Here is a 16,096-nt window from a genome sequence, read left to right as displayed (position 1 = left end):
TGTCGGTGATGGCTTTGTTATGGAAGGTTTGGGAATCGCTTCCTTTTAGGTGGTTGTAGAATTTAACGGCTCTTTTCTGGATTTTGATAATTAGTGGGTATCGGCCTAATTCTGCTCTGCATGCATTATGTGTGTTTCTCTCTCTCTCTCTCTCTCTCTCTCTCTGCCTCTCTCTCTCTCTCTCTCTGCCTCGCTCTCTCAAAATTTCAAATTCAAATTCAAGCTGCTTTATTGGCATGAAAAACATTGTGTCAATATTGCCAAAGCAACAATGTATACAATATACATTGTAATACAATTATAAACAATGACAAATCTCTCTCTCTCTTTAGCGCCCTCTCTCCATTTAACTCCTCTCTAACTCTGTTCACACATCTCTGGTATTTCCCTTCTCTCTCTTTATCTCCCTTCCATTTTCAAGCCCACCTATATCTTTTCATCTGGCAACCTTCTGTTTTCTTTTTCTGCCAGCCGTCGTCCCACAATCATTCTCTCTTTCATTCTTTCTTTCTCTCTCCCTCTCTTTCTCCCTGTCTTTCTCTCTCTTTCTCTCTATCCCCACTATTTAACCAGTCATTTTGCTATGATTCATTGCACTGTAATGTGTTTGCTCCTTACTGCTCCTATTAGTCCAATCACATTTTTTTTGCCCTGAGCATCCAGTGTTCTTTTACATTTTGTCACGTTCCTGACCTGGTTTCTGTTAGTTTTGTATGTGTTAGTTGGTCAGGACGTGAGTGTGGGTGGGCAGTCTATGTTTTCTGTTTCTATGTTGGTTTTGGGTGACCTGATATGGCTCTCAATTAGAGGCAGGTGTTTTTCATTTCCTCTGATTGAGAGTCATATTAAGGTAGGTGTGTTCACACTGTTTGTTTGTGGGTGATTGTCTTCCGTGTCTGTCTGCGCACCACACGGGACTGTTTTCGGTTTGTTTTGTACATCGTTGTTTTGTACATCGTTCTTTTGTGTAGTCTATTTTCCCTGTTCGTGCGTTCTTCGTGTTATTTGTAAGTTCGTATTGTTCAGGTCTGTCTACACATTCGTTTTTTGTTATTTTGTAGTTTATTCAAGTATAGTTCGTGTCATTGTTTCGTCTGTCTAATAAATCATTATGTCTACATACCTTGCTGCGCATTGGTCTTCCGATCCCTCTCTCCTCTCCTCGTCCGAGGAGGAGGAAGAGTACGACAACGTTACACATTTTTAAATGTTTAAATTTGGTTGAGTTGTGAATTCATCATGAAATCAACAAAACATTTTTGCAGAGTTTGCGATGGAAAGAGAAATGAGGGGGAAGAAAAAAAGAGGGCAGACTGGATGAGGGAGGTAGGAGAAATAAAACTGACAGAACAATAAGGGAAAGCAGAGAAAATGAGAGAGAGGAGGGAGATGGAGAAAGAGAGGGGAAGAAGATAGCTACAGAGAGAGGGGAGCTGGAAAGGCAGGTACAGTCACATCCTGCTGGATTTCATAAGATAAGGTGTAAGGAAAGAAGGGTGTCTTCTGGTGTGTCTACTCTGTGTGATACTGTACGTGCTGTGTACAATACTAATGTGTGAGTGTGTAAGACTATGCATGAGTGAGTATGTGTCATGCTTTTTACTGTACTTTGTTAGTGATTAACTGTTCACCTTTTACGGTTGGGGAAGTGGTGTTGTCATTCAGCGGGAGAGGAAGGGGGAGGGAGCGAGGGATGGAGGTACTGGAGGAAAAGGAGGGGCTTTCTGTAGATAACTGTTCTTTCTGCCAGAGTTCGCCCTCTCAGTGGCGGCTTAGGAGTGACAATAGAGGAGCGGACCTGGAGTGCCGAAACACAGAGAGGAAAAGAGAAAGAGGGGGAATACAGAGCTCATGTCCACATTTTTCAAGCAGGTATGCAATTACACAGTAGAAAATGATTTGCACTAATTATTAGGGGTCTCATTTCAAAGTAGTTTGGCAGCAGAGAGGATGCAAGTCTTAGTGCTTGAGTGTGTGTGTGTGTACTCATTTGTGTGTATTTTCGACTGTTTGAGTGTTTTTCATTGCCTGACGACTCAAACTGAATTATTCCTCTGCTCTATGCTCGCTACATACTTCAGTCAGATTGCCATCATTGAAGTCGTTTGTGGTGACGTCAAAATAAGGGTTTTTGTACAAAACAAAGTAATCAGCGATTGGATCATCTCTAACCAATCAGTGTATCAAAGCCAATGATGAATGTTATAAACGTCGCTTTACCCATGTGTTCTGGGCTGGCTCTGGCCCAACCCATAGATTTTTCTTGGATCAATCAGAACGGTTATATCAGGACAGAATATGTTTGCGTTCTGGAAATAGTCAGGGAGGTACTCTGATCCAGACTCATTAAGGAAAATAAACGAATGTCCGTGGACGTAGCGTTTTGCCGGAGCAGGGAGTTTTGTTAGCCATGCAATGTTTTTCATACAAGTACAGCATACCATATGTATACATATTTTATAAATGCTTTTATGTCTGCGTACATTTATGTACTGCATGAGGGAGTGAAACAGGTGAAATGTGGTGTGTACAGGTTAAGGTCGGTCAACTGGTGTAAAAAGTTATTTACGTGTTATTTACAGTGGGAAGGTGACTCAGCTTATTGAATTTGAATCAAATAAATACTATGTTGTTTAGTGTGTTTCATGTTGTACCTGACGACGGTCTGTTGCATTATGTGTGTTTTAGCATCATGGCTTCGGCTTCTCCACAGAAGAGGATGGTGTCCTCCTTCTTTAGTACGCTGGCATCCCCTTACAGAGCCACAGTCACACAGCACCAACACACACGCACACACAGCGCCACCGCCAATGACATGCCACGTACAGCCATGCGGGTTGGCCCTGAGGACAGCAGCACTCGTAAACTTAGTGTCAGTGGCACACAGCAAGGCACAATTCACAGGCGGAGAGGGCTCCATCTGAGTCCCAGGGCAGTACACACGAAGGGGTCCAGAGCTCCACACTTTCCCTGCCCAGACACTCGGAGCCCACAACTCCAACCAGCACAGTGACCCCTGACCTCAGCCGGGGTCTGAGAGACACAGCAGCAGCAGACAAAGACAGAAGCAGACAAGGGTCCTGAAGATAACCAGGAGTAGTCAATACATGTATTACAAAATCTGTATTTTTTTGCTGTGAAGAAGTCTAGATATTACCATTTACATATAATTGTATTGTTATGAATGATAACAAAATACATACACTGTATAAAGAACATGTTGACAGACAGGTTTGTGATGATGATTACTGCAACATTCATATCAATACAGAGAACCTCCAAAACCACAAACTCTTGAACCTCTTCCTCACAGAGCTCCTTCCTCCCCCTCCTGTGTCTGTGGATGCTGAGCTGAGCTGACTGAGGATCCTACACCTCTCCTGCCTCCTCCACCCGTGTCTGTGGATGATGAGCTGACTGAGGATCCTACACCTCTCCTGCCTCCACCCGTGTCTGTGGATGCTGAGCTGACTGAGGATCCTACACCTCTCCTGCCTCCTCCACCCGTGTCTGTGGATGCTGAACTGACTGAGGATCCTACACCTCTCCTGCCTCCTCCACCCGTGTCTGTGGATGCTGAGCTGACTAAGGATCCTACACCTCTCCTGCCTCCTCCACTCGTGCAGGAGCCCCCCACTGCCCCCCTCCTCCAACCTGTGTCCTCAGACAGACCACCCGTGTCTGACCAACTGGTAAGACTGGCTCTACATCCCATGCTATTGGTAGCCATGACATTACAATGACCATAGGAGCTGGCAAGACTTCACAAACAGATCTGGGACAAGGCTATGTTATTGCCATTCAAATGTTTTTTACAAATTTCCTTTTATTATTTTTATTTCACCTTTATTTAACCAGGTAGGCCAGTTGAGAACAAGTTCTCATTTACAACTGCGACCTGGTCAAGATCAAGCAAAGCATTGCAACAAAAACAACAACACAGAGTTACACATGGGATAAACAAATGTACAGTCAATAACACAATAGAAAAATCTGTGTACAGTGTGTGCAAATGAGGTAAGGAGGTAAGGCAATAAATTGGCCAATAGTGGCGAAGTAATTACAATTCAGCAATTTACACTGGAGTGATAGATGTGCAGATGAGGATGTGCAAGTAGAAATATTGGTGTGCAAAAGAGCAGAAAAACAAAAACAAACATGGGGATGAGGTAGGTAGTTGGTTGGATGGGCTATTTACAGATGGGCTGTGTACAGCTGCAGCGATCGGTAAGCTGCTCTGACAGCTGACGCTTAAAGTTAGTGAGGGAGATATAGGTCTCCAACTTCAGTGATATTTGCAATTCGTTCCAGTCATTGGCAGCATAGAACTGGAGGGGGGGGGGGGGGGGGGGGGGTGCTTGGGCCAGTTATTGCGGGGGTGCAGAGCTGTTGGCCGGGGTTGGGGTAGCCAGGTGGAAAGCATGGCCAGCCGTAGAGAAATGCTTATTGAAATTCTCGATTATTGTGGATTTTTCAGTGGTGACAGATTTCTTCTTCTAGATTTCTTCTGATAGTACTATAGAACAGGTCCACTTATATTTCTGACAAGACCTCATATCATGACCATTGTGTTGAAAATGTGTTCTGTAATGTCCAGCAATGCACACGGTGATGTACTGATAGTGATGGGTGCCAAAATCTGTGTACAGAGACACTGTAGTGTGTAACAGGTGTAAAACAGTACAGTAAAATTCTTACTTGAGAACAATTTAACAACAATGACATGATAATAATAACATTAATAATAAGAATAATACAGAAAATAATAGAACATGTAATCAAAAACACACAAGAAGTACGAAATAAGTTGAAGAAACAGGACAATGCAAGTACACTGTATACAGGTCAGTGCCAGTACTTTATTCAATGTACAGGGAGGGGTACAGTGGTGTAAAGTATTTAAGTAAAAATACTTTAAAGTACTACTTAAGTAGTTTTTTTGGGTATCTGTACTTTACTATTTTTACTTTTACTTCACTACATTCCAATAGAAAATATTGTACTTTTTACTCCATACATTTTCCCTGACAACCAAAAGTACTTGTTACATTTTGAATGCTTAGAAGGACAGGAAAATTGTGAAATTCACACACTTATCGAGAGAACATGTGGTCATCCCTTCTGCCTATGGTCAGATGGACTCCCTAAACACATGCATCTTTTGTAAATAATGTCTGAGTGTTGGAGTGTGTTCCTGGCTATCCGTAATATTGAGTGGCACCCCCCTTTGCCCTCAGAACAGCCTCAATTCGTTGGGGCATGGACTCTACAACATGTCGCAAGCGTTCCTCAGGGATGCTGGCCCATGTTGACTCCAATGCTTCCCACAGTTGTGTCAAGTTGGCTGGATGTCCTTTGGGTGGTGGACCATTCTTGATACACACAGGAAAATATTGGGCGTGAAAAACCCAGCAGCGTTGTAGTTCTTGACACACTCAAACCGGTGCACTTGGCATCTACTACCATAACCCGTTCAAAGACACTTAAATATTTTGTCTTGGCCATTCACCCTCTGAATGGCAAACACACAATCCATGTCTAAAGGTTTAAAAACCTTCTTTAACCTGTCTTCTCCCCTTCATCTCCACTGATTGAAGTGGATTTAACAGGTGACATCAATAAGGGATCATAGTTTTCACCTGGATTCACCTAGTCATTCTATGTCATGGAAATAGGTGTTCTTAATGTTTGTATACTCAGTGTATAAATACTTATGGCAATATATGAATGATAACATTTACATGTAAACAGGAGTTATAGTGACCAGAAGCATGATAAATAGATAGATAGTAATGGTAATAGCAATCAATAATCAATGAACAGCAGCATAATGGTAATAATACATCTAATCAATAATAATAATTTTTGCATAACCGTAGGTGTGGGGGGGGGCTTGTAAGTGTGTGGCGTCAGTAATGAGTGTGTGAGTATGTGAGTAAGAGTGACAGGGCAGGTGTGTGCGTCTGAGTGGTTAGAGACCAGTGGATGGGCACAGAGTCAGTGTGGATAGTCTGTGGGAAAGGGAGAGCAGTAGTTTTTAGCCATTTAACAGTGTTATGGCCAGGAGATAGAAGCTGTTTCGGAGTCTGTTGGTCTGAGCCATGATGCACCATAACCACCTGCTGGACGGGAGCATGGAGAAAAGTCCATGTCTCGGGTTGCTGGCGTCTTTGGTAATTTTTTGGGCCTTTCTCAGACATCGCCTGGCACTGCCTCCCTTTACTTAGAAGAAATAGCATTTTATCTAAACTGTTGATCTCTCTCAGAAAAACATGAACCTCCCTGTCGCCCCATTATTGTGTTCAGAATTTTCGATGTCTCAGTCGAAACAATGAAAACACAGGCCAATAAGATGCCTGAACGGAGGGGCACTGGGGATTTGATGTATTTTTGCAAAGAACACTCAGTGTGCAAGACTGGGGCCCCTTTCACCATTACCATGAACTGTAGCCCTATTCCCTCTCCACCCAGAAGGTTTGGACCTCAACATTTTTTATCTAATTTTGAGACTGAGAAAATAGAGAGAAAATAGTGTATTGATATTACTTAAAAATGGCACTGTTACGGAAGGCTTAAGAATACCGTGTCTGTGTGCTTAAACTAATTGATTAGTCACGCAAGTGAAGAATCTTTGACTTTATCCCCCTTTTTTACCCACAGAGCGCTGCAGTGGATAGACAGCTGGACCAAAGCACACCATCTAGTGGTGGGGGGGAACAGAAGGAAGCATCTCAGCGTATCCAGGGCAGTCCAGAGGAGCAGCTAGTGATGGTAGAGACCAAGGGTAAGGTGAAGGGTGAAACTGTGTCTGGTAACTTTTAGAAATGTCACCCGGGCCTGGCACCTTTCACATTTAACAGTTATGATATCAGAGGTCGAATTACAGGGGAGCTAGGGGGGTGAGAGGGGCTGGGCACCCTCATAACAAATCGGGTACACCGCATAAGAATTAAAATATAATAATAATATATTACATTTACAGTAGCAGATTGTAAATGGTATATATTTAGCATCTGTTCAATTGCCAGAGATATCGACTTGGAACACACCTAAATGTAAATGTGTAACTTGAACCCTGCTTGATATGTGAATGTGTGCTTTGTAGAGGTGTGTGGCTTCTGCTGTAAGCCTGTGGCCCTGAGTGAAACTGCCATCGAGGCTCTGAACAGGACATACCATGCCAGTTGCTTCCAGTGCAGACAGTGCCATATCCCCCTGGCTGGTAAACTGTACTATAACAAGGCAGGAATACCACTCTGTAAGGACTGCTACCAGGTATGACAACCTGGACTCAGGTGTAGACGTAACATAGTAAATGTAAATCCAGGACACTCCAATTAGTTTGATGTGTTACGTTTCGTATGGTATGTATTCATTTGTGAATGTCTATCATCCATTTCGTATGATATGTTACAAATAACAATTTGTATGATATGCTACAAATTGCATTTCATACCATATGTTACGGATTGCAATTTGTACATTAAAACTTCTACTTGCACACAATCCCGGATCCGGGAGCACCCCCATCAGTAAAAAAGCTGACTAGCATAGCCTAGCATAGCGTCACAAGTAAATACTAGCATCTAAATATCATTAAATCACAAGTCCAAGACACCAGATGAAAGATACACATCTTGTGAATCCAGCCATCATTTCTGATTTTTTAAAACGTTTTACAGGGAAGACACAATATGTAAATCTATTAGCTAAACACGATAGCAAAAGACACAACTTTTTTTTTCCCACCATTTTTTTCCTGCATAGGTAGCTATCACAATTTTGACCAAATAAAGATATAAATAGTCACTAACCAAGAAACAACTTCATCAGATGACAGTCTGATAACATATTTATTGTATAGCATATGTTTTGTTAGAAAAATGTGCATATTTCAGGTATAAATCATAGTTTACCATTGCAGCCACCATCACAACTCTCACCAAAGCAACTAGAATAACTACAGAGACCATCGTGTATTACCTAATTACTCATCATAAAACATTTATGAAAAATACACAGCGTACAGCAAATGAAAGACAAAGATCTTGTGAATCCAGCCAATATTTCAGATTTTTTAAGTGTTTTACAGCGAAAACACAATATAGCATTATATTAGCTTACTACAATAGCCAACCACACAACAGCATTGATTCAAGCCAACAATAGCGATAACGAATAAACCAGCAAAAGATATACATTTTTTCACTAACCTTCTCAAACTTCTTCAGATCAATCAATCAATCAAGTTTATTTTATATAGCCCTTCGTACATCAGCTAATATCTCGAAGTGCTGTACAGAGACCCAGCCTAAAACCCCAAACAGCTAGAATGCAGGTGTAGAAGCACGGTGGCTAGGAAAAACTCCCTAGAAAGGCCAAAACCTATGAAGAAACCTAGAGAGGAACCAGGCTATGAGGGGTGGCCAGTCCTCTTCTGGCTGTGCCAGGTGGAGATTATAACAGAACTATGCCAAGATGTTCAAAAATGTTCATAAGTGACAAGCATGGTCAAATAATAATCATGAATAATATTCAGTTGGCTTTTCATAGCCGATCTTTAAGAGTTGAAAAACAACAGGTCTGGGACAGGTGCCGGTTCCATAACCGCAGGCAGAACAGCTGAAACCGGAACAGCAGCAAGGCCAGGCGGACTGGGGACAGCAAGGAGCCACCACGCCCGGCAGTCCCGACGTATGGTCCCAGGGCTCAGGTCCTCCGAGAGAAAGAAAGAGAGAAGGAGAAAATTAGAGAGAGCCAAGATTTTCAAAATGTTCATAAATGACAAGCATGGTCAAATAATAATCAGGAATAAATCTGTTGGCTTTTCATAGCCGATCATTAAGAGTTGAAAACAGCAGGTCTGGGACATGTAGGGGTTCCGTAACCACAGGCAGAACCGTTGAAACTGGAATAGCAGCAAGGCCAGGCGGACTGGGGGCAGCAGGGAGTCGTCATGCCCGGTAGTCCTGACGTATGGTCCTAGGGCTCAGGTTCTCAGAGAGAGAAAGAAAGAGAGAACGAGAGAATTAGAGAAAGCATACTTAAATTCACACTGGATAAGACAGGAGAAGTACTCCAGGTATAACCAACTGACCCTAGCCCCCCGACACAAACTACTGCAGCATAAATACTGGAGGCTGAGACAGGAGCGGTCAGGAGACACTGTGGCCCCATCTGAAGATACCCCCGGACAGGGCCAAATAGGAAGGATATAACCCCACCCACTTTGCCAAAGCACAGCCCCCGCACCACTGGAGGGATATCTTCAACCACCAACTTATAATCCTGAGACAAAGCAGAGTATAGCCAACAAAGATCTCCACCACAGCACAAACCAAGGGGGGGCGCCAACCCAGACAGGAAGATCACGTCAGTGACGCACCCCTCCCAGGGACGGCATGAAAGAGCACCAGTAAGCCAGTGACTCGGCCCCTGTAACAGGGTTAGAGGCAGAGAATCTCAGTGGAGAGAGGGGAACCGGCCAGGCAGAGACAGCAAGGGTGGTTCGTTGCTCCAGAGCCTTTCCGTTCACCTTCACACTCCTGGGCCAGACTACACTCAATCATATGACCTACTGAAGAGAAGTCTTCAGTAAAGACTTAAAAGTTGAGACCGAGTCTGCGTCTCTCACATGGGTAGGCAGACTGTTCCATAAAAATGGAGATCTATAGGAGAAAGCCCTTCCTCCCGCTGTTTGCTTAGAAATTCTAGGGACAATTAGGAGGCCTGCATCTTGTGACCGTAGCGTACGTATTGGTATGTACGGCAGGACCAACTCGGAAAGATAGGTAGGAGCAAGCCCATGTAACGCTTTATAGGTTAACAGTAAAACCTTGAAATCAGCCCTTGCCTTAACAGGAAGCCAGTGTAGGGAAGCTAGCACTGGAGTAATATGATCAAATTTCTTGGTTCTAGTCAGGATTCTAGCAGCCGTATTTAGCACTAACTGAAGTTTATTTAGTGCTTTATTTATTTAGTGCTTTATTACTGCATTGCAGTAGTCTAACCTAGAAGTAACAAATGCATGGATTAATTTTTCTGCATCATTTTTGGACAGAAAATGTCTGATTTTTGCAATGTTACGTAGATGGAAAAAAGCTGTCCTTGAAACAGTCTTGATATGTTCGTCAAAAGAGAGATCAGGGTCAAGAGTAACGCCGAGGTCCTTCACAGTTTTATTTGAGACGACTTTACAACCATCAAGATGAATTGTCAGATTTAACAGAAGATCTCTTTGTTTCTTGGGACCTAGAACAAGCATCTCTGTTTTGTCCGAGTTTAAAAGTAGAAAGTTTTCAGCCATCCACTTCCTTATGTCTGAAACACAGGCTTCTAGCGAGGGCAATTTTGGGGCTTCACCATGTTTCATTGAAATGTACAGCTGTGTGTCATCCGCATAGCAGTGAAAGTTAACATTATGTTTTCGAATAACATCCCCAAGAGGTAAAATATATAGTGAAAACAATAGTGGTCCTAAAACGGAACCTTGAGGAACACCGAAATGCACAGTTGATTTGTCAGAGGACAAACCATTCACAGAGACAAACTGATATCTTTCCGACAGGTAAGATCTAAACCAGGCCAGAACTGGTCCGTGTAGACCAATTTGGGTTTCCAGTCTCTCCAAAAGAATGTGGTGATCGATGGTGTCAAAGGCAGCACTAAGGTCTAGTAGCACGAGGACAGATGCAGAGCCTCGGTCTGACGCCATTAAAAGGTCATTTACCACCTTCACAAGTGCAGTCTCAGTGCTATGATGGGGTCTAAAACCAGACTGAAGCATTTCGTATACATTGTTTGTCTTCAGAAAGGCAGTGAGTTGCTGCGCAACAGCTTTTTCTAAAATTTTTGAGAGGAATGGAAGATTCGATATAGGCCGATAGTTTTTTATATTTTCCGGGTCAAGGTTTGGCTTTTTCAAGAGAGGCTTTATCACTGCCACTTTTAGTGAGTTTGGTACACATCCGGTGGATAGAGAGCTGTTTATTATGTTCAACATAGGAGGGCCAAGCACAGGAAGCAGCTCTTTCAGCAGTTTAGTAGGAATAGGATCCAGTATGCAGCTTGAAGGTTTAGAGGCCATGATTATTTTCATCATTGTGTCAAGAGATATAGTACTAAAACACTTAAGTGTCTCTCCCGATCCCAGGCCTTGGCAGAGCTGTGCAGATCCAGGACAGCTAAGCCCTGGAGGAATACGCAGATTCAAAGAGGAGTCCGTAATTTGCTTTCTAATGGTCATGATCTTTTCCTCAAAGAAGTTCATGAATTTATTACTGCTGAAGTGAAAGCCATCCTCTCTTGGGGAATGCTGCTTTTTAGTTAGCTTTGCAACAGTATCAAAAATACATTTTGGATTGTTCTTATTTTCATTGATTAAGTTGGAAAAGTAGGATGATCGAGCAGCAGTGAGGGCTCTTCGGTACTGCACGGTACTGTCTTTCCAAGCTAGTCGGAAGACTTCCAGTTTGGTGTGGCGCCATTTCTGTTCCAATTTCCTGGAAGCTTGCTTCAAAGCTTGGGTATTTTCTGTATACCAGGGAGCTAGTTTCTTATGACAAATGTTTTTCGTTTTTAGGGGTGCAACTGCATCTAGGGTATTGCGCAAGGTTAAATTGAGTTCCTCAGTTAAGTGGTTAACTGATTTTTGTCCTCCAACGCCCGTGGGTAGGCAGAAGGAGTCTGGAAGGGCATCAAGGAATTTTTGTGTTGTCTGAGAATTTATAGCACGACTTTTGATGCTCCTTGGTTGGGGTCTGAGCAGATTATTTGTTGCGATTGCAAACGTAATAAAAATGGTGGTCCGATAGTCCAGGATTATGTGGGAAAACATTAAGATCTACAACATTTATTCCATGGGACAAAACTAGGTCCAGAGTATGACTGTGGCAGTGAGTAGGTCCAGAGACATGTTGGACAAAACCCACTGAGTCGATGATGGCTCCGAAAGACTTTTGGAGTGGGTCTGTGGACTTCTCCATATGAATATTAAAATCACCAAAAATTAGAATATGATCTGCTATGACTACAAGGTCTGATAGGAATTCAGGGAACTCAGAGAGGAACGCTGTATATGGCCCAGGAGGCCTGTAAACGGTAGCTATAAAAAGTGATTGAGCAGGCTGCATAGATTTCATGACTAGAAGCTCAAAAGACGAATTCAGATGACAGTCCTATAACATCATATTACACAATACATATAGAGTTTGTTCGAAAATGTGCATATTTAGCGTCACAAATTGTGGATATACAATGAGAATAGTAGCCAAGCTGCCAACAATGTCGGGAGAAATCTTGGGAGAGGCACCTAATCTAATCAGTAACTAATCATAAACTTGACTAAAAAATACAGGTTGGACAGCAAATGAAAGATACATTAGTTCTTAATGCAACCGCTGTGTTCGATTTTTAAAATTAACGTTACTACGACATGCAGCATGCGTTAAAGCGAGACCGCACCGAAATTAATGGCGGAATATGAGTTTTACATTTTTCAACAGAACAACGAATTAACATCATAAATAGTTCTTACTTTTTGATGAGCTCCCATCAGAATCTTGGGCAAGTTGCCCTTTGTCCAAAAGAATCGTTGCTCGGTTGTAGATTGTCGCCTTCAACTTTGGAATTAGCAGTAAACATTAGCCATGTGGCCCAGATGTGCCCAACTCACTAGAACCTAGCACAAATAAATATCCGAAAATCGCAATATACTGATATAAACTGATATTACTCGGTTTAAAATAACAACATTATGATGTCTTTAACACCTATATCGAATAAAATCAGAGCCGGATATATCTAAGGGCTATAACGGGAGCTTTCTAGAACGCCATCCTGAGGTCTGTCTTGAAGCATGGCGAATGAAGGAAAGACCGGACCCCATGTTCCCAGTCCATTTATATGGCCTCAGATCTGCCTAGCAACTCCATTCCAATTCTCACTATTTGCTGACATCCAGGGGAAGGCGTATGCAGTGCATCTCAACCAATAGAAGACATGCACATTAATAAACTGACCTCAGAACAGCCTGGCTGATTTCAGATTTCTCACTTGCTGACAGGAAGATTGCTCCAACTCGAGTTCTGTTTTACTCACAGATATAATTCCAACGGTTTTAGAAACTAGAGAGTTTTCTATCCAATAATAATATGCATATTGTACGAGCAAGAATTGAGTACGAGGCAGTTTAATTTGGGAACGAAATTTTTACAAAGTGCAAACAGCACCCCCTATTGAGAAAAGGTTAACGTTTAATGTTAACGTTAGCTAGGTGACTAATGTTAGCAAGGCTAGGGGTTAAGGTTAAGGTTAGGAGTTAGGTTAAAAGGTTAAGGTTAGGGTTGGTGGAAGGGTTGGCTAACATGCTAAGTAGTTGTAAAGTAGTTAAAAGTAGTAAGTAGTTGCTAATTAGCTAAAATGCTAAAGTTGTCCGTGATGAGATTGCAACCTTTGGGTTGCTAGACATTCACCTTATATGCTCACCCATTCATTTTTACCTTAAGTAACCTTCTGTTCTATGTAACATACCAAACGTAACATATTAAACTAATTTGAGTGTCACGGATTTACATTTACTATGTTACGTCTAGTCCATGAGACCAGGCTGCGTAAGAAGACCCTTCTGGGAAGGAACAAGAAATATAGTGGATGACTTTAACATATAGGATCTTACATTGATCACCCTGTTGCAGGATAACTTTTCCAGGAAATGAAAAACATGTAGTATATTTGAGGTTTAAAAAGGCTTCTGAAGTTTGTAATTTCCACTTTGAAATGTCTTCATCATAGAGGTAGTGGAAACGTAATTTTCATAATCAATATTAGCCTATTATTGTCCAGCTCCCCCACCCATTCCCCAACTACCTTGAGTCAGTATGTGTCATCTCCATCAGCAGCAGGGTCTTGGTAGCTGCGTGTCCAGTATCCATACCCTTTCCAAACTACTGCTGAGTGAGTGTCAGAACAATATGTGTCAACTAGTATATTTACTGTTTGTGAAGTAAACATGGTGATTATAATTAAGGTTACGGTCTTCTGAAATTTCTGACTTGATTTTCCCTCCTGCTGTAACAAACTGGCTCAAACTAAGATCCTTCGTCTTTATGATGATGATGATTAAGACAATAAACCATGATAAACTACTTTCTTTCCTTCAGGACAGTTTGGAACTTTGCTGGGCGTGTGGGGAAGTTATCAAAGACCAGGTAATCCATGCACTGGAAAGAGCTTACCACCCACCTTGCTTTATCTGTGCAACATGCAGCCAACCAATTGGAGAGCAGAGCTTTGCTCAGGGAGAGGTTGGGGAAGTGTATTGCCTCCAGGATTACTACAGGTACACAGATAGCTACACAAATCTCCATCTTCTGTTCAAGTTCTGACACACTCATATATTAAGATCATTTGATGATGAGAGCTACTAAATGGGCTTGATGTTGTTGTAATTGAAAATATTTGATAATTAATTCACAATGATGAAACACTGTGCTCGCTCTGATTTGTGTGGTGAAGGAAATAAGCTCCCCAGTGTAGTGCCTGCCAGCAGCTGATCATTCCAAGAGAGGATGGCATAGACAGCTACACCGTGGAGTGCCTGGGACGCTCCTTTCACGAGGACTGCTATCGATGTGAGATACAGTTCAGGAACAGGAGAAATGCTCTAAATATGATGGCGTACTATGGGTGTTTGCTATATTTGTGTGTCGATCTCAATCAGCACAATAATTACTGGGGATTGGGTCCTTCACAATCACAGTTCAAACATCTAAAATAGAATCATGTTAGAACAGAATATAATAAAATAACTTTATTTTTCACAGAGGAAACTTTGGCTGTGGCATCTGGATCTCACAGCTTTTTCCATTTTATTCACCCTATATTCAGGTCTGCAGTACCCAGCTCTCCCCAGAGCCAAACGACCATGGCTGCCATCCACTGGATGGGAGGGTGCTGTGTAAGTCTTGTCACCCATAGAGATGTAAAGAGGCCTCATCATTGTATCAATGCCATTATGGTCGTCTGTGACAGCATGGGCATTGAGACTATCTCCATTTTGAAGTTTTCAATTTTCTTCTTCACGATTGGCTGATCCCTCCTGATGATCCTGTTGCACATGACTCCAACAGGGTCACCAAGAGGGATCAGCCAACAAAGTTGGAAGTCCCACCCAGTTGACTACATTAAAATGGTGGAAGTCCTCAATAGCGCTGCTCATGCTAAAATGGCCTTTTGGCCACTAGAGGCCTCTATCATTCTCTATGTTGTCACCTGACCACAGTTCAGTCTGCCCAGCTCTAATACTGAACTCAGAACCAGGGCCCGTATTGATAAAGCGTCTCAGAAAAGGAGTGCTGATCTAGGATCAGTTTGGCCTTTTTAGATTAATAAGCTTTTATACAAATTGCAGACCTGATCCTAGATCAGCTTTCCTACTCTGAGACACTGAATATGGGCCCAGGCAGGAACCAGGATGGGACTGAGCCAGAGCTGACAGCACAGACATCCAAATGTGCAGTGGAGCCAATGTAGAAGCAAGCTGAAAGTCAACAGTCCTGATTAGATTGTAAAGGAGAACTATCTATGAAACTGGGAGAGAAGACAGGCCTTCTTAATTCTGCATCATGGGAATAAGTCATTGGACTTTGAATGCCTCACACTTTCTTAATCACAGTATTTAAAAATGATTTGCAATTATCCCTTATGTAGCAATAAATGTTTGTCAATTGCCTCCTATACTTATTTCATACTTGATACTTTTGTACTCGTTTTTAATCCACACTAGTAAATGCATCAAAAATATTTGCCTGGATTCACCTGATTGGTCTATGCCAAGGAAGGAACAGGTGTCTTAAGTATTTTGTGGTATGCATTCTTTGAATATTATGTAGTGCTCAGTGCTGCGTGTCCATTCTCAATATAGCCTTTCATATGACAAAATAAACTAATATATTATACAGTTTTACGTTGCTCTGCCTCTATCCATGTCATCAAGCTTTTTTGAGACAAGCATGTTCTTTGTATGGCTTCATGCATAATTTCCTCAAGGGAACACAATACACATGCTAATTCAATAATGAAATAAATGATAGGCGTA

At 42.1% G+C, this 16,096-nt stretch overlaps 1 pseudogene; it reads left to right on the top strand.

Annotated features, from left to right (window-relative positions):
- The first annotated feature begins 1,719 nt into the window (after positions 1-1,719).
- On the top strand, positions 1,720-15,943 carry LOC129816007 (filamin-binding LIM protein 1-like; annotated as a pseudogene).
- The last annotated feature ends 153 nt before the right edge of the window (positions 15,944-16,096 follow it).

The sequence above is a fragment of the Salvelinus fontinalis genome, chromosome 18 (genome assembly GCF_029448725.1).
Source record: "Salvelinus fontinalis isolate EN_2023a chromosome 18, ASM2944872v1, whole genome shotgun sequence".
Lineage (NCBI taxonomy): Eukaryota > Metazoa > Chordata > Actinopteri > Salmoniformes > Salmonidae > Salvelinus > Salvelinus fontinalis.
The sequence above is the reverse complement of the archived record's forward strand: the minus strand, read 5'-3'. Positions and strand labels throughout refer to the sequence as shown.